Below are 22844 nucleotides of genomic sequence, written 5' to 3' on the forward strand. Positions count from 1 at the left end.
ATTATACTGCAAAGCCTGCTATAAGTTCATTTCCTCCTTGCTGGTCAACTTCCCTGAAGAGTCAGCTGAGCTGCTGTCAAAGAAGCTCCTACTGGGAGAAAATCCTCAGCTTAAACTCTGAACTGCCAAGTTCTGGACTGTTGCTATTAAAATATGCAGAACTTTGTTAGAGAAAGATTGATTAAATACTTCAAATTTTTAAGGCGATAATTTTAATTATGGGTTGTTTTTATGGATCTTATACCTTTGCTTATACAAGCAGTCTGCAATTTTACTCTGCAATACTATTGAGCTTAGATGTCTGATGTATTAATATGTGATTGGTCATTTGGCCATATTAATAAAACCTGACTTGACTTGCTTTAGAGCAGGTCCCCACTTCTGAATGCACACTCCAATCCATTTATCTCTGGTGAGATCATGAAAGCGCCTGCTCTGCATGCAAAAAGTCCCAGGATCAATCGCTGACATCTCCACTTAAAAGTGCCCAAAAGTTAGGGTTGCCAACCTCCAGGTGGTGGCTGGAGATCTCCTGCTATTACAACTGATCTCCAGCCGATTGAGATTTCACCTGGAGAAAATGGCCGCTTTGGCAATTGGACTCTATGGCATTGAAGTCCCTCCCTTCTCCAAACCCCACCCCCAAAATATCCAGGTATTTCCCAACCCAGGGCTGGCAACCCTGGCTTCTTAGCTGCATCAGGTTCTCCAACTTTCTTCTTTCTTAGACTCAGTCAATCTAGACATGGTGATCCCTGCTTTTGTAACCTCATAGTTGGATTACTGCAATGTACTGTATGTTGGGCTGCCCTTGAAGACAACCTGGAAGGCAGAATATAAATATTTTAATAAAATGTAATATAAAAAGATCAGGTAAAAAGTGATGTGAAAGACCTCCCCTTCACCAGAGACCCCCAGAGATCTGCTGTTAGTCAGAGTAGACAATATTGACCTTGCTAGACCAATGGCCTAACTCAATATAAGGCAGCTGTATGTGTTTGCTGTGCTTGGATTTTTTTTCCCTGACATTGATTATTCTTTTGTTTCTTGTAGCCATTTTCCAAACCGTTTGTACTTTGCAGACCATTTAAATGCAATTGATGCTACAATCATTTTGAAAACACGTGTTCATTTTAATGGGAAAAGTTCAGCATGAGGAAAGAGAAAAGGAAGAATCAATGGACTCATTCCCCCCAAGCAAGAAATGAAATTGAAATGGGGGATATTTGAAGTGCACCAGACAGCTTCCAAAATTCAGTGGCATGCTGAAGAGTCTATGCGCTCAGAAGTCTACATGCATAGATCCTGTGTGCATGGATGTGACCCTGCATTTGCCAAATCATGCAATCAAAGACTACAGTGGTTTACTTGTATGTGCATAGACTTGTTCACATGCTTATTTTATTTATTTAAAAATATTTTTATAGCTACCTTTCTTCCTAATACCTCAGGAGCCAAGGTGGAGAACAACAATGCAGAAACAGATTGGATAAGAAATAAACATTAAAGCAACAGAGATAAAAAACATTAAGACCACTTTTTTAAAAAAAAACAACAACACACAGTTTAATAAAACATCTTATGCCTTGCTATCAGGACATTCTCCCTTATCCCAGGTCCAGACTGCCCATAAAGCTCTCCAGAATAACTCTCTGGAATAATATTATGTTATGCTGAACGGGGAGGGGCTGTGGCTCAGTGGTAGAGCATCTAGGCCCCAGGTTCAATCCCTAGCATCTCCAGTTAAAGGGTTTAGGCAGGTAGGTGATGTGAAAGTCCTCTGCCTGAGACCCTGGAGAGCCACTGCCGGTCTGAGTAGATAATACTGATTTTGATGGACCAAGGGTCTGATTCAGTATAAGGCAGCTTCATGTATTCATGTGTTCATAATGGTGGGAGCATTGGGTATAATACTGCTCTCCCTTCACATTCTTCCTTGTAACAGGATTTTTCCTTAATTGTTCATTATCTGGGCTAATTGCAGTGCATTTAAATAGATGTGGGTGCATCCACACTTTTTAAAATATTGTGCTATTGTTGTACTATAGCAATCATTTGCAATGGATTGTCCTGTGAATACAAGAGAACCCAATAGGTGAATGACTGCTGTAGCACGATAGCACTATATCCAGTGATGTGCAGATGTAGCCTGTGTCTGTGGCTAGTGCTGTTAACCCACAAGGTGTCTGGGCTTCACTAAGAGCTCAGAGCATTCATCTTTGGACTTGTCATAGTTCCATATCCTAACTAGGCAGGATCGAATTCCTAGAGGTCCTATCTGTTAACAGATCAGTCCCACTCTACTCCAGAAATTGCTGGGTTGAAATTCTTGAGGTGCATGCCCTGGAGTAGGGAAGGAGGGGGGGTACCTTCCCTTCTTCATGCCATCTCTTGTTTTCCTCAGCTAGGAACATTTTATTTCTTTGGGGCTTTGGGTGCATTTTCCCCCAAAGGTGGGCACTGCTGTGAAGTGAAAAACCTCTTTACCTCTCTCATGTGTGCGCTTATTTCTGTGACTAACGGCCAAATTACATGATTTTTTTTAAATGTCAGATCCAGGTTTTCCAGACTGAACTCATTTAAAAATGTATCATGAAATTTCACCCTCAGAAAAATAGGTTTCCTGGACCTGATTTGCATTCCCCACAGCTGCTGGTTTTTAAAGCCTGTGGGGGGCCTTATTCAGTTTGGAATGATGTCATGGGGGAAGGAGGTGCTTTTGCCTCCCACATTTTCCCAAGATGAAACAGCCTGTGGGGGAGTTATTTGCCCCATTTTGGAGCTGTGCATGCATGGAATATTGTACATGTGACTCCAAGGTTAAGTAAATATTTTCCCCTGGGGCTATTTTAGCTTAGGAAAACATAAAGTGGGGAGACAAGAACCCCTATTCCCCAATGCCGTTGACATGAACCAAATTGGGACCTTACAGGCTTGCAAAGGGATGTCTCTCACAGCTGCTGTGCGGCTGGGGGAAAAGCAATTAGACTTGTTAAAAATGTGTAGTGTAGTCTGGCGCTAAGAAAGCACTGCCTTGACTTAATTTTCTGTGGGTGCACACATCTGATCTGATCCTGCATTATGTATTCTGATTTTTTCCACACAGGTACTTCTTTGGAACCCTACCCCTCACCATGGAAACAGAAAGTGACAGATTCTGTAGTACAATCTCAGCATTTCTTTTACTCACCTGATACCCTTTATTGGGTGTGTGTGTGTGTCCCATGGCTAAGCAATCTTGCCTTCCAGTTAGTATTCCTAGTTTCACACTTGACATTCCATGCTTACTGGAAGCTAAACAAGCCTTGATCAATTTCATCTTTGCTTCACTGGTTGCAGTCTTAAGCAGGGTCACATCCTTCTAAGCCCATTCATGTCTGTGCTTAGGATCACACTGTTAATGTATTCATTTGCTTGGGAGCCCAGCTCTTCAATGGGGAAAAAGCAGCACCTGCCAAGATTTCCTGTCCAACTACCAAAGGTACAGGTACCTTTTTCTCTGTTGCACTTGGACGCAGATGGCACACAACATATTGCCATTGGTAGTCTCTGCCAGCCAAGCCACCTTGTTCACAGACTGGCATCCAGCTGGCAGTCTTACATTTCTTCTAAGCTGGTTTCCCTTCTGTTCATTTGTGAGGGGTTTCCCCTCTTTTCCCTCTCCCCGCAATGGTTGTTGGGCTGCCAAGTGAATTCCTCCCATGAGATGTTTCCTCTGACTGCTGGGTGGTGGTGGAACTGATTGCCAACCATAGGAATTTGTCTTGAAGGGCTGCTGTGTTCATTCCCTCAGGAGGGGAATAGACTGTATGAAGCACTCAGGCGTCCCCTAGACTTCCATTAGTCAGAAGACAACAGTATTGTTGACACATCTGGAGCCAGCTATTTTTGTGTGTGTGATAACTCACTATAGGTAGTAGCCTGGTTCTACCCTCCTGTTAAAATCTGGTGTTGCTTACAGCTCTCATTGGTTCTTTTATTTTAGTCCTTTTGACATATGCATCCCCATAGGATGGTTGGCTGTTAGGGTCTGTTTAGACAATACGTTAAACCCCAACCCAACTCAATGTTAACATGTTACCTGGTACTCACCTTAAAAACAGTGTATGTATGTGTCGAGAAGGGGGGCAAATCGGCTCCTGAGCACCCGCTGCATCAACTGGGGCTTCATCATTCCCTCCCTTTCACCCCATGCACTTTCTCTAGCAGAAAAGGGTCATGATGGGCAGGTAGTTTGTCTTCCTGCTGGTTGCATGTCTCATAGACAGACACATGGAACCAGCAGTGAGACAAATAGCCTGCCCCCATGGCCTTTTCTGCTAGCAAAAGCATACAGGGTGGGAGGGAGGGAATGATGATGAAGCCCCTCCTGCTGCTGTGCTGTGCACAGGAGATGATTTCCCCTACAAACTATTTTTAACATCAATCCTGGATCTCACGTTCAATGAGAGTTGGGGTTTCCCTTTAACAGAGGCTTAATGTGTGGAAACAAGCCTTACATAGAGTGAAAGAAAATAATATCACCTGGCCGTTGCGTTGTAGTGGTTAGAGTGTCAGAGTAGAATTTGGGAGACCCAGGTTGGAATCCCCACTCTGCCATGGAAGCTTGGGCTGGGGAGGAGGAGAATTGAACCAAAGGTCCATCTAGTCCAGTGTTTTGCTTCAGTGGCCCTCCCTTTTGGAATTTCATGGGCATGGCATGAATACAACAACCATCCCCTGGTGTTTGTCCATAGCACCTGGTATTAATGGGTATAGTGCAGCTGAATATGGAGGTTCTATTTAGTAGTCATTGCTAGCAGCTGTTGAATAGCCATGTCCCCCATGATTTTGCTTAATCTCCTTTTAAAGCCACCTAAGCATTAAACCACATTTTAAAAATTTATTTTTGTTAGTTATAGTCTACCTTTCTCACTGAGATTCAAGGAAGATTACACAGTGTAAGTCGATGCAATCAGCAGGATGGGACATCCAATAAGCAATTGTGTGTGTGTAAAGTGCCATCAAGTCGCAGCCGACTTATGGCGACCCCTTTTGGGGTTTTCATGGCAAGAGACTAACAGAGGTGGTTTGCCAGTGCCTTCCTCTGCACAGCAACCCTGGTATTCCTTGGCGGTCTCCCATCCAAATACTAACCAGGGCTGACCCTGCTTAGCTTCTGAGAGATCTCAGAAATCTGAAACCAAGTAGAAATCTAAAATAAAGTTGAAACAAAGCATAAGTATTAACATGGAATGTTAAACAGTAAAGAAATGACATAGTAGGAGCTCCATGACTGGAATATAGCTATTTTCTTGGCTCCTGAAATTATCTGTTAGAGATAGGGGAAAATACGGATAGGGGCTACAGTGCTGGATTTTAACTCTACTCCCATGTTGTTTTCCCTGTCTGAAACTCCTTCCACTGGGCTGATTAAAGCCCCACTAAGGGGGAAAAAACTCTGTCACAAACAGGTACCTGTCCTCCCCACTTCCTTAAAATTGCCTGGGAGGGCTATCTTTTTATCAAGGAAATAGCACCTGAGGGGAAAAAGCAATTGTCCCCTTCTCCGAATCTGCAAGCTCAATCTCTTTCAGCTCCACTGAAGTTTTTAGGGCCAAATAACACAGCTGGAGTTTCAGATCTCTACTAACAGTTCCTCTGTTATCCTAGTGCCCATCCTTTTATTTATTTCTTTACCTTATTTATAGTCTGCCTTTTTCATTGACACGCAAGGCAGATTACACATCATCACATCTGGTGGCAGTAAATTCCACACACAATTCACTCAATGACAAAAAAAAACCCAACCACATCTTTGCCGTTTGTCTGTCCTGCACCATTTTCATTTAGAAACCCCAAGTGATGAGCAAGGAGAAAAGGGTTCTCTGTATCCACACTCTCGACACATTTCATTTTTTGAATTGTACACTTCTCCCATGGCGGCTATTCCCTTAGCTGGGCTGGAGAGGGAGGAATTAAGTTGAGCTTTCCTTCCAAAGGCTTTAATGTGTCCACCAGATGTCACCCTCCACTCATTTCTCCAAGAAGCAAGGGCAAGCAAATGGAATGTCTTACTCTTCAGTCAAAGCCAAGAGGCTTTGATCAGCCAACACCCCTCGGTGTTTTGGAGAAACATTAAAAATGTTAATCTGAGCATCAGTTTCTTATTAGATGATAAAGGAAAAAAATGAGCTATAAACAACAGCTGTTTTGAAGAGCCCGACTCTTTATTTTTTTATTTTATTTTTTGAAGCCCTGGGCTCTTGTCAATTTTGTTTTTCTAGTCTGCTAAAATATCTGCCAAGTGGATATTCAGTCAGAGAAAATGGAAACCTAAAACTGATTTTTAAAAATGATGTTCTAGTGAATGCTTTATTTCTTCACGGTGAGGATCTCATAGTATGGAAAATGCTCACAAAGATGGCATTTCAATAAGCACACAGATGTACATTGCAGCACATAGAAAAGCTACTATGTGTTACTCTGTTCATGAGTTTACAGTTAGTGATACTAAACTGATCTTGTTAGTGGGTACATTTAAGATGGACAGGAACTGGGGTTGTCAGCCGGTCCCATGTCTTGTTTGTTTGTCTGTTTCTTTAATAGCGATATGTTATGCAGGAGTTTGCAGGTGAAGCTTTCCGAGCTGTGGAGATTATCATGATCTACCTGTTAAGGTCTGCTCATCAATCTACTACTAAACATTCCAGATAGAAACAGCTAAATGAATTATCAACTCTGAGATGTCAGAGATATGTCCAGCAGCCCAGTCCTCCATGTGTCTCCTAGGGGAGCAATCTTAGACAGGTCTATTCAGAAGTCCCAAGTTATTTAGTGAAGCTTACTCCCAGGATAGTGCCTTTAGGATTACAGCCTGAGTTGCATATAACTCCATTTTATGCATATTTTATTTCTTTTTATATCAATATATCTTATTCTCAAGAGGACCCCTTCTGTGGATACTTAAATTTGGAGCTTGGGGCCATGTACAGACAATACTGAGATTTCCACAAACTTGAAAAAGCCCCAGGTTTGCAGAAGAATCTGAAATCTAATAAAAGCACTACCCCCAAATAATAGCAACAGTACCTGTAGCTTTAAGAAACTGATGCCCTCTCAGTGGTTTGTGGCTGTTGCTAGGCGGCCAGAACAATATTACCAGCCTTCAAGCCTTGGTTTCTGTCAGTTAAAGGTGGGGGGGAGGTAACAGGAACAGGTCCCTTTTCAGGGCTATTTTGGCCTTTGAAGGAGGACTCATCACGGCTAGGCCTGACAGCAGCCGCTGGGTGACTTACTATTGCATGTAGGGTAGCCAGGTCCCTGGAAGCCAGCGTGGTATAGTGGTTAAGAGAGGTGGTTTGGAGCAGTGGACTCTGATCTGGAGAACCAGGTTTGATTCCCCACTCCTCCACATGAGCGGCGGAGGCTAATCTGGCGAACTGGATTTGTTTTCCCACTCCTACACACAAAGCCAGCTGGGTGACCGTGGGCAAGTTACAGCTCTGCTAGAGCTCTCTCAGCCCCACCTACCTCACAGGGTGTCTGTTGTGGGGAGGGGAAGGGAAGGTGATTGTAAGCCGGTTTGAGTCTCCCTTAAGTGGTAGAGAAAGTCAGCATATTAAAAACCAACTCTTCTTCTTCTTTGCCATCGATGGGAAGTTTCTGAGGTGAAGCCTGAGGAGGGTGGGGTTTGGGGAGGGGAGGGACTTCAATGCCATAGAGTCCAATTGCCAAAGTGGCCATTTCCTAGGTGAACTGATTTCTATCGGCTGGAGATCAATTGTAATAGCAGGAGATCTCCAACTAGTGCCTGGAGGTTAGTGTCAAGAAGTTGAGGCCTCTCAATTTCTTGGAGTGTGTTATTTCTTTGGTTCAGGCCTGGGAGGCCTATGAGTTTTGTGTTATTAGGATTTTGGAGCAGTAAAATAGTTACACTTTGAAAACTGCTTTTGGTGGAGGGAACAAGATAGGCCCCAGCTGGTGCTTGTTAAAGTCTCCTCTCCCCTATCTGGAATGCAAGGCCGTGCCTTGCCCTAGTAATTAATCGGTCAGCCATCATGACAATGTCCAGGTGTAGGTAGTTCTGTAAGCTTCCTCACCTGAACACATCACTTAAGGAGTCAGCATTTCTGACCAAGTGATTAATTACCAGCTAAGTGCTTTCGTTTTCTCGATTGGTTTCTATGAGCTCATCCTTTTGAGAAAACGAATATAAGGACAGACCAACCCTAAACAAACTATGCACGCTTTGGGGTGTACAGCAGGAAGGCTGTGCAGGCGGCATCACAACCCATTTGATTTTGGCCCTACGGGGAACCTCTGGTCAACTTGACCTGCTTGGAGAAACTTTGGACAATTTGTGGAACTCTTGAATGCTGGAAGCATCTTTGGAACTTGGTAACTATAAATCTGATGCAAGAAACTTTTGCCAACCCTTTTGAATCACAAAGGCTTTTGAATGTATTAGTTAGCTATGATAAATAGTTTATTATTTTCTTGCTTAACACTTCATGACTTTTTCTTTCCTGTAAACCAGCTTGAATCTTATAAATAAACTGTTAGCCTTTAAATGGCTTGTGTCTGTGATTTTGGGATTCAAAGCCTAAATTCTAAGTGCCTTGTTTGAGTGTAAAAACTACCTACCAAAAACCTAAGACATTTTTTGGAGTGTAATCTTTCCCTGGCAGGCTTCTACCTTGCAGGGTAAGCGTTACACTTAACTTTTGAAGCTTGGACCCCATGCCTGGAGGCTTACCTTTTGGTCCAGAGTTGGTGGCAGCTACTGAATTAAACTTGGGGTGAAAACCTGGAGTTTAATATTTTGGGAAACTTTTGACCTAACCAAAGCAGCCCAACTGGTGGAGACTGGTTGGAGCTCTTTGACAGTTAGCAACCCTAACCACATGACTTGCATGAGTCAGCCAGGCCTGGCTGTTTGCTACTTTACAACACCAGCCACTCCATAAAAGCCAGTGTGGTGTAGTGATTAGGGTTTTAGACTAGGATATGGGAGATCCAGGACTGAATACCTGCTCTGCTGTGGAAGTTCACTGGTTGATATTGGGCCAGTCTCTCACACTCTCACCTTACATACCTCACGGGTCACCCAGCAAGATCCATGGAAGAGTGGAGATTTGTATCTGGGTCTCCCAGATCCTAATACTACACCACACTGGATGGGGTTTGGATCCAAACCATTAAACTCAGTGGAACTTGCTTCTGAGTAAACGTGCATGGGATATTTGATGCAACTCTATCTTGAAGAGACCACTTTTTTCTGCTTCTGCTGGCATCCCTCTCTGCTTTCCTGCTCAGTTAGAGGTGGTGTAGATTGTTGTGTTACTAGTAGTCAGGTCTATTGACTTTCCGCAAGGCTTTGCATGCCTGCTTGGTTCCTGATTACAAGGTCACCCTTCTGGGAGCTGAACTACATGTGCTCCTCTGCTTCCTCCCACAAATCAAAAGTGAGTGGATAAGAAAAAAATTTTTTTGCTTGTTGATCTCACGGTTATTAAATTCAAATCCTTAGCTCTATGGGGGAAACATTGCATTCTGAAAACTGTATGTCGTGTGGTATCCAGAAACCACAGCAGTAGTGCCCTGGTAGAATCCAATTAAAAGAGCCTAATAGATAATTAAGCCCAAATTACTACTGTACCAAATCTGCTTACCAATCTCCAGTTCATGCATGGAGATTTCCTGGCATTACAGTTCATCTCCAGAATACAAAGACAAGTTCCCCTGGAGAAAATAGCAGCTTTGAAGGGTGGGCTTTATGTAGGGTTGCCAGTTCTGGGTTGGGAAATACCTGGATATTTTGGGGGTGGAGTTGGAGGAGGGTGGGGTTTGGAGAGGGGAGGGACTTCAATGCCCTTCAAAGAGTCCAATTGTCAAAGCAGCCATTTTCTCCAGGGGAACTGATCTCTGTTGCCTGGAGAACAGTTGTAATAGCAGGAGATCTCCAGCCACCACCTGGAAGTTGGCAACACTAACTCTATGACACTATACCTCGCTGAGGTCCCTCCCTGATCTCTGCCCTCTCTGGACCCTATACTGAAATCCCTAGGAATTTCCCAACTTGGAGTTGACAACCCTACCTATTAAATGAATAGTGAGTTAGGTCCAAAAGTTGGTTTTGGCCTGATTTCATTTTTTGCACCTTATTTTAAGAACTTGGTGTGCACAGTGTAATATTCATTGTTATACAAAGTAAGGTTATTCATTGACTTCAAGGATCAAATTGTTGAGAGATTATTGAACAAATACAAGCCTGATAGGGTTTCCAGGTCCCTCTTGGCCACCGGCAGGAGGTTTTTGGGGTGGATCCTGAGGAGGGCGGGGTTTGGGAAGGGGAGGGACTTCAATGCTATAGAGTCCAATTGCCAAAGCTGCCATTTTTTTCCAGGTGAACTAATCTCTATCGGCTGGAGATCAGTTGAAATAGCAGGAGATCTTCAGCTAATACCTGAAGGTTGGCAACCCTAAAGCCTGAAGGGGAGGGAGGTGGCAGTGATGGCCAATTTTGTCTTTCATTGCTTGTGTCCTCTAAAGGAAAAGGAGAGTTTTCTGAACTGAGGAGCAATTTGGTTTCTGAATGATCAGATATTTGGGGTATTGATCCGAGAGAAGCAAGCGTCTCTCATTCCTATTGACAGGACTGAGGCCTACAGTTATATCTCTTAGAGCACAGCTACACATAGGGTTCCCAGACCCCCACCAGGGGTGAGGGATCCCCCACTCTTGGGTCCCTCTCCCTGGTGACAATCAGCTGGCCAGCACTTCCCTCTAAGGTTATTACCAGAGGCTGTACCGATATCACAAAGGCACCACTCACAATGGAACTGAGGAGAACACACAACTGATGTGTGATTGCGATATGTCTGATCCATGGTGGGGACCCAGATTCAGCCAAAATGTGTGAAGATAAATAAGGTGGGGACACAAATGTGTGAAGATGAATAAGGTCCTTCCTTCGTCTATGGCTGAATGTGCAGCCTTCTTGCGTTTGTGGGGTTTTCCCTTCCTTGGTTAGCATTCTCTTCTGGTGATAATAAAGCATGTCCAAACAATCGAGCCATGCTTAAGCAGAGGGGGCAGACCCAGCATCAATCAAAGTTGATTGTAGTCAACGATGTACAAATACATTTCCCTCTAGTACCATATAATTTCTCGCTGTAAATTATATCACTATATTAATTTGAATGTTCATTCACTCTGTTCTTTTGGTCTATAATGCGGTATGGGGATCTGATTAATAACAATAGAGAAATTATTTCCCTTGGGGCTGGCAGGTTTGCTATGATTCTTGTGTGCACAAGCCATAGCATTTATTGTATCTGAGATTAATAATAATAATAAAAAGAAGCACTGTGGAAACCTCAAACATGCAATTATTAGGTGAATTATTTATGCTGTTTCAGAAAACTGTTCAATGGAACCTTGCTGGATAAAGGAATCGGAAAAGGGGATGTGGGTCTAATACAGCGATCGGGGTGCTAATAAGCCAGAGAGCCCTCCAGAGTCTGCACATCTGTCTTCTTCAGTGGCTTCCTTAACTGGAGATTTGGGAACTTCCCAAATGACTGTGGGGCAGAGGAAGGAATACAGTGAAACTCTGCAATTTACAACCATTCTAGCTAAGTGAGAGTTACAGATCTTTAACAAATCAATTACTTGTGGCAGGGACATGGCAACAAGTAGGAAACTACTAACCAGGGATAGCTCTACAGGGAGAAAGTGGAGCTGGGCTGCAGTTCAGTGGCAGGACAGCAGACAGTACATTTTTTAATTGTGGAGAGGAGAGCATTTAGAGGCTCAGCCTTGGGGCCGAGATGTCTGTGGCCACTCCTAGGGTTTCTCCATTGGTTTCCTTACAATAGCCCTCTTCACAAATTACAGTGAATGCATGTACAGCCTGCATGCATGAACGAAAACCTCTATGTGGAAAAAAAGCCAACCTGTACTCACCTTACAGTTGAAACTAAGGGAACAGTATCTGGGGCAACATGGACTGGAAAGCTCACTTTCCTCTGTATGTACATTGAATGTACATGCATTTGCTGTAACCTGTGTACAGGGCAGGGATGGCGTCAGCATACCCTGAGGTGGGGCAGCTGTTAGGGCCCAGGTCTTTGGGAGGGGGCCCACTGCTACCAACCTGTGCATGGCAGGGATGCTCCTGGCAGCCACAGTGGCAGCACCTCCAGCCTCATGCACTGGCCAGCGCTATCAGTCAAAGGGATTGCAGACAGTGTGGGCAGCTGTGAGCATGGGCAGTAGGGTTGCCAGGTCCCTTTTTGCCACCTGCAGGAGGTTTTTGGGGTGGAGCCTGAGAAGGGCGGGGTTTGGGGAGGGGAGGGACTTCAATGCCATTGAGTCCAATAGCCAAAGAGGCCATTTTCTCCAGGTGAACTGATCTCTATCGGCGGGAGATCAGTTGTAATAGCGGGAGATTTCCAGCTAGTACCTGGAGGCTGGCAACCCAAATGGGCAGTAAGAAGGCTCGCGAGCAGCGAAGGATGCACAGGCAGGTGGGGGAACATACAGTTGGGGATGGAAAGGGAGGAACCTAGCCCTGGAACAGGGTTTACAATACCTTGCTTTAAATTCAGGGTCTTAGGGTTAGGGAGAAAGAAGCAGACCTCAGCATTGCTTAGGAAAGATACTTTTGTCGTGTTTCCTTAATCTGAAAGAGATGGGGTGTGTGCTTACTATGGGCTCAAATGGATAAGATTGTGTTTTTTAGTCTGTCCCTAAAAAGCTAATTGCAGGTTCATCTGTTTCTCAAACCACCTCTGCCCTTATTTGATACCCTGTGCAAAGTGACAAGGGTGGCCAGGGGGTCCGGAGTTTTGGGGCCCAGAAGGCATCCCCCCATTCACCCATGGGAAAGAACAGAAGCCAGCTGCTATTCATGCAATGGGCGGAGGGGGGGACCACTTCCGGGCCCCATAACTCCGGACCCCCTGACCCAATCCTAACCAAACTCAGGGGTTCTTGCAAGGAGCGTCCCCCCAAGCTACCCTGAAAGTTTGGAACCCCCACCTCAAAAAATGCCCCCTCCAGAGCCATGGGAAAAAACTCCCTATGCCTGCCTGTGCTGGGAGATTTCTCATGAAGCTTGTTTCCTATGCGGTTAGCACTGGGTTTCTGTGTTAACCGCAGACGCCCAAAGTGTGAACCCCTCATGGGAAATAGGTTAATGAGAAATATCCCAGCACAGGCAGGCATAGGGAGGTTTTTCCCACGGCTCTGGGGGGAGCCATTTTTGAGGTGGGGTTCCCAAACTTTCAGGGTAGCTTGGGGGGACCCTCCTTGCAAGAACCCCTGAGTTTGGTAAGGATTGGGTTGGGGGGCTGGAAGGGGGCTTGCCCCCTTCTCCATAAAAACCAATGCAAAACCTTTTGCTTAGGGCTTAGGGCTATCCATGGCTACTAGTCAAAGTGAATACTAGTCATGATGCATATCTATTCTCTCCAGGGTCAGAGGCACATGCCTTTTATATTAGGTGCTGTGGAACACAGGCAGGATGCTGCTGCTGCAGTCGTCTTGTTTGGGATTGAGATAGTGAAAACTCATGGGAGGTTTTGCCTTGGATTTGCCACCCTCTAGATGCACATTCCCCCCAGCCAAATTCTCAAAACTCAACAATAAGCCCCCATGCAGAGTTTTGAGAATCTGGCTGGGGGAAATGTGCATCTGGAGGGCGGCAAATCCAAGGCAAAACCTCCCCTGCTTAAATGACCAAGAGGTTCACCCGGCCGTCTCCCCGGGTCTCCCAGGGAGTCGTCTGGGTGGTTCTTTAAAGAGTCCCGCACCCAAGCCTGGGTGCTACCCTACCTAATAACTAGTGCACCCTTACACAAAGTTAACCACCAACATCACAATTCACAAACAAGGCAGTTACTTAGAAGCAGATCGATTCCCCCCCCCCCTGCAAGCAGGAATCACACAGGTGAGGTGACATAACACTCTAGGAACCCAAGCTAACTTCAACCAAAGTACACTGGATCCCCCCCGCAGGCAGAGACTCACACTGATCCATTTAACTCCAGCCAAAGTTGGCAACCACAAAAAACAGCAGGAATAACACTCCCACAAAGGAAAGCCCACCCCAACCAGAACAGGCAACCCCCCCCCCCGAACCAGAACAGGCCAGAAATAACAGCCCACACACACACAGCAACAAACCAAACACCAAATTTAAAATAAAGAGACCCAGGCAGAAGCCTGGGGCTTGCCCCAAATAAATACAGCAGAATCTGCTCCCCCCCAAGTTATAAAGAAAAGCCCCAAATTAAGTAAAATGATAGGGTCAAACCATGGATGTCTTCTTCTCTTCTCTTCCATGTCCAGGGACCACCACGAATCAGGCAGGCACAGTCAGGGAATTATAATCCAGTTAGATAGATCCAATTCTAGCAGGCAGGTTCACCTCAGGATCCCAAGAGGAGCACTCACAGCAGCCAGCAATAGCTGGATAGAGGTCTATAAAATTGTGCATGATGCAGGGAGAGTGGACAGGGAAAAACTTTTCTCCCTCTCTCATAATAACTAGGATGTGGGGTCATCTGCTGAAGCTGGAGGCTGAGAGATTCAAAACTGATAAAAGGAAGTATTTCTTCACACAATGCACAGTTAAATTGTGGAACTCCCTGCCTCAGGATGTGGTGATAGCTGCCAACTTGGAAGGCTTTAAGTGGGGAGTGAACATGTTCATGGAGGAGAGGAATATTCATGTCTACTAGTCAAAATGGATTCTAGTCATGATGCACCCCTATTCTCTCCTGGATCAGAGGAGCATGCCCATTTTATTAGGTGCTGTGGAACACGGACAGGATAGTGCTGCTGCAGTCGTCTTGTTTGGGGGCTTCCTAGAGGCATGAATATACGCTGTGCAAGAGCTGAAGGAGATCCTTCCAGATCCATTGCAGTCAATGTAGGGTCGATTTTGAAGCTCTTTAAAATGACTATTCACTGTCCCGATGCAAAAGGAGAAATTCCCACCCCATCCCACCGCACACGCCTGCTCGTTGTTTGCATGTGTGTGTTTAGTGCCGTCAAGTTACTTCCGACTCATGGCGATCCTATGAATCAATGTCCTCTAAAATGTTCCATCTCTGACAGCCCTGCTCAGATCTTGCAAACGGAGGGCCGTGGCTTCCATGGCCCCCACCGGTGGCAGAATCGCCCAGGAGATTGGGGGGGGAGATTGGAGGGGGGAAGGGTAGGCTCCCGCCGGTGGCAGGATCGCCCGGGAGATTGGGGGGAGATTGGAGGGGGGAAGGGCAGGCGATTCTCCTGGCCCCTGCTGGCGGCAGGATCGCCCAGGAGATTGGAGGGGGGAGATTGGGGGGGGAGGGCAGGCGATCCTCCTGGCCCCCGCCGGCGGCAGGATCGCCCGGGAGATTGGAGGGGGGAGATTGGAGGAAGGGGAAGGGCAGGCGATTCTTCTGGCCCCTGCCGGCGGCAGGCCCCGGGAGAGTGTGGGGGTGGCGGGGGAGTAGGGAGGCAGCTGGATCTTCAAAAAGACCCGTGCTGCCTGGCGCCACCCAGCCGCCTCCCAGGACTTCCTGCTGAGCTCTTTTTTGTTTTGTTTAGGAAGGCGGGAAAATGGCGATTGGCGGCGATATGGGAAGCAACGCCGAATTTATCCGAATAAATTCCCTTGAACTTGCCGAGTTCGGTTCATCGTTTTCCCGCCTTTTTTGACTTCGGTTCCATCCAAAGTAGAAACCGCCAAATCGGGGGAAATTCAGCTGTTTTTTTGGTTCGAACAAACCAAATCGACAGCCCTATAAACAACCATAGTCACTCAGCGTGTTTCATGGCCTGTAGCGATTTGAATCTGAATCTCAAATAGAAACATTTAGGAAACACATTTTGTTTTTATGTCTTATAGTACAACATTGCTTAAGTGAATACACTGAAGCATGGATGTGTGTGTGTGTGTATAAATAAACAAGGCACACTGTTCAGTCTTTGGACAATGGCTTTAAAAAATGAGGGACTTTCCTCATTGGGAGGCAAGTGACCCTAACAGCACAAGACTCCATATAAAAACAGCTGCTGTTTTGCGTAATGGTCTGAAAAATTGAGAGGGCTCTCTAACACGGTGGTCAAAAACCGAGCAAACATTAATCTCATCATAACTGCACTTAGCAACTGATAGTGTGAGTTGGGCAAAAGATTATCCGGCATGGCCTGAAGTGTACGGGCTGATTGATTGTCACTTCTTATCGCCTTGACTATGCAGCCGGACAAAATAAGCGATAAACATATTGAAGGATGGATGGTCATGCCGCATGGGCTGAATGGTCCTCTGTAACCTAAACTGGACCTATAAATTACAGAGTACTCGAAGTACTGATGCTGTTCCCAATTGCCTGTGTGAAATTGGGCTGTACACACTTTTCCATTTGAGGCTTCCAATCTGCGGCTTCATCTCTGATTTGTTGTCTTGTGGAGGCAGATGCAATATCCACTTGTTAAATTCTTTTTTTTTTCCCCCAGATGCCCCAAATCAGCTTAGGAAAAGCTCAAGACTAATGCAGTATCCGTGGACAGTGTTAGTGGGTGATATATTCTGAAAACAAATCTCAATGAACAGGTGCAAATTAGGTAGCCGCCTCTAGCCAGCTTCGGCAGCGGTTCCTGCTGCTTTTACATTATTTTCTGCTAATCTATTTATTATTTTAAAAAAAGACAGAGAAAGAAGCACGAGTTGAGCCTCAGGTTTCTGCAAATTGTGTCAGTTAATGAGATTTCCATCTCTCCTTGCAATGGATGAGCTATATGAAAATCAAAGGATAATCTGAGGTCAGCATAGACCTGAAGGAATGCCAGTGTGGATTAATGGATTGATGGCTGAGTGTGGCCTGAGGATTCCCCTTTCAACTATGAGATTTAAAGAGTTGTTTTGGGAAAGGAACTCTGTCTTGATCTGGCCTACTTCACCGGGCTGTTGTGATGATAAATGGGATATGTCTTTGTCCCTTCAAGCACCTTGGTGCTAGATCCAAATGTTAAAAGAGGGGTGTAACCTTTTCTTGGAAAGCTGTGGAATACCTAGGTGCATCTTGAGTTGCTTTGCTGGAAGCCTGCCTGCCTCTGCTGAGTTTGTTACCCTAAGAGAAGGACCCACAGGGCTTGGGAACCTGAGTGTGCACGCACCCTGGAACCCAAGAACAAAGGAGAAATATTACATATAAAATATCACACATCCAGACCAATGCCATGTGTTGGTGGTGATGGAAGCAAGTTCAGTTTTATTATCTTTATTTATGTATTTTTTTAAAAATTCGGTGCCACCTCTCTGGGGAACTTGCCCAAGGTGACTTTAAAAACAACCACAATACCATAAAATGGTTCATTAAATCCCAGCGTTGAAAAACCCAGCCAGGGTATAAGAACATAAAATGTTGAGCAGCTTGATATAAGTTTTATAGTTTGCAGGGAAAAGTAGACTTTAAAATGGTATTAAGCAATCTATCCTTTAATTAAAAGCCTGGATAAAAAGAAAAGTTTTGGCCTGGAACCTGAAGGAGAGTAGTGTAGTTGCCAGGTGAGCCTCAAGGGGAAGGACATTCCACAGACAAGATACCACCACTAAACAAGTCCTGCCTCTGGTCGCAACCTGTCTTATCAATGCAGGTGGGGGTGCAGAGAACAGGGCTTGAGAGCCAGATCTTAACAGGTGGGCTAAACTGTCTAGGAGGAGGTGGTCCTTCAAATACCCTGGCCCCAAACGGTTTATGACCATATAGATAATAATGAGCACTTTGAATTGTGCCCAGAAAGAGATGGGCAGCCAAAGCAAATCTTTCAGTACTGGGGTAATACAATCCTTGTATCCCACTCCTGATAGTAGGCTGGTTGCCATATTGTACCACTGGCATTTTCCAGATAGGCTTGCCAGGCCCTGTAGCTCCACCGGTGGGAGCATTCCGGGGTGGGGGCTGCGGTGCATGATGCACATGCGCGAGTGGCACAACGCATGTGCGCACACAACGCATGATGCACCTACATCACTTCCGGGTTTACCCAGAAGCAATGCAGACACTCTAACTATCTCAGCCCAAACTGTATAGTTTCCAAAGAGTTTTGTCTGAGATTGCCAGAGTGTCCGCGTCACTTTTGGGTTTACAGTGCCCACTGGCCATCAGTGCCCACCGGCCATCAACTGGCCAGCGGGCAGCCTGGTGGATGGGCGGGATTTTACCAGCCACCACTGGGCACTTTGCAACCCTATTTCCAGACCATTTTCAAAGGCAGTCCCACAAAGAGTGCATTACGGTAACCTAACCTGGATGTAATCAGAGCAGAGTTTATGTGAACTGCCTAGGAAGTATAGTAATTCTCCCTTCTAAATAGGCTAACCTGATGCCTGCTAATCTATCCCTTTTAAACAAGTTGTACCCCTCAATCTTAATATTCCAATCATGAGTAAAGAAGAAAAAGGGTAGAAGTTAGATAGGATTTAGGGGTTTGATTTAAAGCAAAGTCTTACATCTATGTATACAGGGATGAACAAATCAGGAGGAATAAACTAATATAAAACAATTTTAGCAGTGAAACAGGTGTTCTTTATTTAGGGCATTGTCCCAGTGGCTTTGCCCAAGATGGAGTTCAAGTCACTTCCGTTCCTGGGTGCACAGCACTGAGTGTTGGCTGTGTGGTTCTTGTCCAGTCCTGCGCTGCATGCCTTCTACATAGTCCTGGTCCAGTCCTGCACACTTATTCATGTGTGCCAGGGATGCTGTATATGAGAGGTTAGGGCCACAATGGGTGATAGTTACTAGTCTTGAAGGGACGTCCAAGGAAAGCAGTGCTGAAGAGGAAAACAACCAGTGTTTCCAGGAGCAAAAGGAAGAGCCCACATGGAAGTGGGGGGTGCATGTATGAATCCAGAATACATCCATGAATAAGAGAAGGACCAATATTTATACCCCAAAATGGGTCCTAAGGGAGTATGCAAGCTAGCAGGAAGCCAGAGAGAAAGAATTGAAACATAAGAAAGGCCCTGCTGGATCAGACCAAGGCCCATCAAGTCCAGCAGTCTGTTCACACAGTGGCCAACCAGGTGCCTCCAGGAAGCCACAAACAAGACGAGTGCACAGCACAATCCTGCCTGTGTTCCAATTGATTGCTTTACCAGGGTCTAAACAAAAAGATAGGAGAGGTTTGATGAGTCGTCAGGACCTAAGAGAATGCCTGGGCTATTCTCTTGAATACAGATTGATGGCTGGAATGGGGGAAGATAGGGTCATTAATGGTCTGCTTGGAGTGCTGATTAAATCACCTTAGGGTGACACAATGGAGATTAGCTAGCTCCATTGTCCAGCAAGGCACACCCTAGGGCTAGGGGAAAAGTACAGTTGCCTTCCTGCCCACACTTGACACACAAGAGGGATCCCATTGACTGGGGAGTAGTGTCTTGCTTTTATGTCAGTCTTTGGCCCCTGTGCCATTGTGGCACCCCTTAGCAGGAGGAGGGGTCTGATTGCTCACAGTAGTTAAGCTCAACAAGTTTGACCAGAATGAACAGAATCCAGGTGAAACCACACTACAGTATGTTGCTGACCTCAGACAACAAAGATGTAAGCAACCTTCCAGAGGGTCTGCTTCTGTCATGCTGGGCCAGCCACTATTTGGAATGTATTTATGAAAGTGAATCAGCTGGCTCTCTCTCTCTTCTGTGTTCAGGTTTCTGATCAAAACTGGACCCTCTCTTTAGAAAGCTTTTTTGGACTGATTGTTTTATTGGAGCTGGCTATTTTTCCACTTTGTGTTTCTGCCTTTGTCTTTTGTTTTCTTTATGTATATCATGCAGTTTTATTATTGTGTATGCACTTTATTAGAAGCCAATTTTAAGTCCTGTTATAAAAATGTTGGTCTGTGTGGTATAAATGAAAACAGTACTTATATTACCTGATAGTTATTGAAGTTACTAAATCTTTTTCATGCCTTTAGCTGTAGATGTAGTAATTATCCTATTTATTTTCTACGTGAACTATAAGGGAACAGAGGAGGGAGGGAAATATATCAGTTGTGTGAAGACCCTTTGTCTTTCCCTAATCCAAAATATTGGCAAAAGTGCATGAATGGGCCAGTGTTTTCAGCATGGGTCCAATTCAGTTGTTCAGCACAACAATAAAACCAGTATTGAAATGTAAGTATGTTTTAGGTTAGGATTCATCTGAAACAGTCACTGGAAAAAGATTAGAATGGATAGATGCTGACTCACAGAGAGTTCTAGTATCTTTTCTGGGAGCCATGGCAGGAAGCTAGTGCAGATCACAGAGCTGGACTCTCAGCCTAGCACTTCAGTCTCTCAATTGGAACCACCCTGTGTGCAGGGTGAAAGGACCACATAAAATGCAGCACAACTCCCCTTCTATCCCTGCTAGGGTTGACAACTTAGGGTTGGGAAATTCCTAGAAATTTAAGAATGGAGCCTGGAGAAGGCAGGTTGGGGAGGGCAGGGACCACTGCGGTGTATAATGCCATACAATCCAACCTCCAAAGCAGCAATTTCCCCCAGGAAAACTAATCTCAGACTCTGTAGTTGTAATTCTGGGAGATCTCCTGGCCCCACCTGGAGGTTGGAAACCCCCTATTTAGGATTCCCACCTATGGTAGGAATCCACCCAATGCTGGAGCCTTGACAACATCTAAATCTGGCTTTCTGTGCCCCCTCATGTCTGTGGTATGTTTACTGTATATATTACAATGGCAGTCTTCTCCCCCCCCCCCAATACCTGAGTGAATTGGTTTAGTCTCGTGGGGAGGTGGAGTCCCTCCTTAGTGAGTTGTTTGTTAACTAGAAATATAGATGGCATGAGCTCCCTCGTTCTGAAACCAGTTGCTCGCTATCCTGCATCTCTTACTTAATAAACACATGTTGTTTCAAGCACACTTGCCTCTGCTGTATGAACTTGAGTAAGTACCCTTATCCTGACCTACAAGTAAAAGGGAACATTGCAATGTCTAGGGTTCAGGTGGCTCTGTTGTGACAGCATTACAGAGAGGCCAGATGCACCTTTCACGTGTTACTATATGATGGAAAGCACAGGTATGTTAGCAGAGCCATGTGATGAAACTTGAATTGAGCCAAAAAGGGGGCATGTTGAAAAAAATGGCTGCTGAAGTCAAGACGTGAGGTTCCTTAGCTCCGTTGAAGATAAGTTTTTGTCCCGAGTCCAGGCCTGCCCAGGCCGCCTCAGGACTTCCCAAACACGGGCCGAGGCCACCGGCCGCTTCCGCAGGGGACACGAAGAGGTCCATGCGACGGGGCCAGGTCCGCCCCCTCCGCAGTAAATGCCGGCCCCAGGGACTGGGAAGAGGTGCCACCCAGCCCTTACCTTCTCCCCACAGGGTCCTCGCTGGAAAAGGTGGCAAACGTCCCGAGGACCCCCCAGACGCCGGCCGACAGGGACGGGACAGCGCCCAGACCGGGAAGAGCCCAGCTGAATGGCGGCAGTCTCCCGCTCCCGCTTCAAGGGCCCGGCAACCAGCTGGGAGGCGGGCAGGCGCTTTCGGGGCTGGGTAGGGGAAGACAGAACCCACGTGTTCAGGCAGAGAGGGAGGAGGCAGGCGCAAGCCTCTCCCGCCCTGATATGGACTCTGGGGGCAGGCCCGGAAGGGGGTTGTAGGGGGTGGGACGGGAACCGGCGGGGATAAAGGAGGGTGTGAGGTGGAGGCCAGGGAGGAGCGAGTCAGCGTCTGCTCTGCTGCCTGAGCTCTGTGGGCTACGACACTGGCTTCATCCGAGGGGGAAGACAGTTCCGATTCCCCCTCGGAATGGTCTGAGGCCAAGGAAGCCCCACAGCCCTCTCTTTCGATGACTACCCCGGGGCAGGGAAGAGCACATGCCCAGGCGGGGCCGCTCACAGTTTTAAAGTTTTTTTAGATTTATTTTTAGACCTATTTTTTAACTTTTTAACTTTCTGATTAGGTGATTGTTTTGTTTTTATCTGGGAATCCTTCACCATTGCTTAATCCTAGTTTGGCTGGCCGGCTGTTGTTAAAGACGCTGAAGCCTGGATATTTCTCAGCTGGAGCTCATTACTGCAGCCTTGAAGCCGCTTGAGATAAGCTTAGACCTTTCCCCTCCCCTTTATCTGGAGTTGATGACAGTCAGCAAAAGAGCCAAGTAATTAAAATCATCTACTGAAGATTGTATTGCACAGCCTGACCAATGCCTGCTGATTTTTTACTGAATGGATTATAATTTTGGGGGTCTTAAAAAATGAAATCAGTCAAGCGTGTGAGAGAGGAAGAGGCATCCCCCCTTCTTTTTCAAAACAATTAAAGATTGACCATTATTACCTACCTCAAGTGACTGTATCAAACCGATTTGAGGTATTGAAGAACTTGAAGGAATGTGCTGAGAAAACACCTGAGGAGACTTCCCCGTCGGACATAAGTGATGCAACTATTAGGGAGGAAATGGTGGCAGATAAGACGGTTGGAACTCCCCCAATGCAATTTAGTGAAGGCGAGGAGGGACCCAAGGGTGCTACCCCTATTTCCTCTGAATTATTGCAGCTGACAGCCAGAACGGTGGACTTCATTTTCAGAAGGCTACAGGAACTGTGTAATAAATAGACTCCCTGCATAAGCAGCTGGAAAGTGTAGTTAAATGCAGATGTTTCAACAATCCTAAAGGGCCTTCTGATGTAATCAGCTCCCTTGCTGAACCTCGTAGAGGATCCTACAGGTCTGACACGCATGGCTGAGATTTTATTCAGAACACTTTTAAACCTGATAACATGGACAAATCTATTCAATTAATTCTCCAACCAACTAAAATTTGTTTGATTGTTTGCCCATATCAAGGCTACATTCCTAATTGGAAAATT

This window comes from Euleptes europaea, chromosome 4 (assembly GCF_029931775.1).
Source record: "Euleptes europaea isolate rEulEur1 chromosome 4, rEulEur1.hap1, whole genome shotgun sequence".
Taxonomy (NCBI): domain Eukaryota; kingdom Metazoa; phylum Chordata; class Lepidosauria; order Squamata; family Sphaerodactylidae; genus Euleptes; species Euleptes europaea.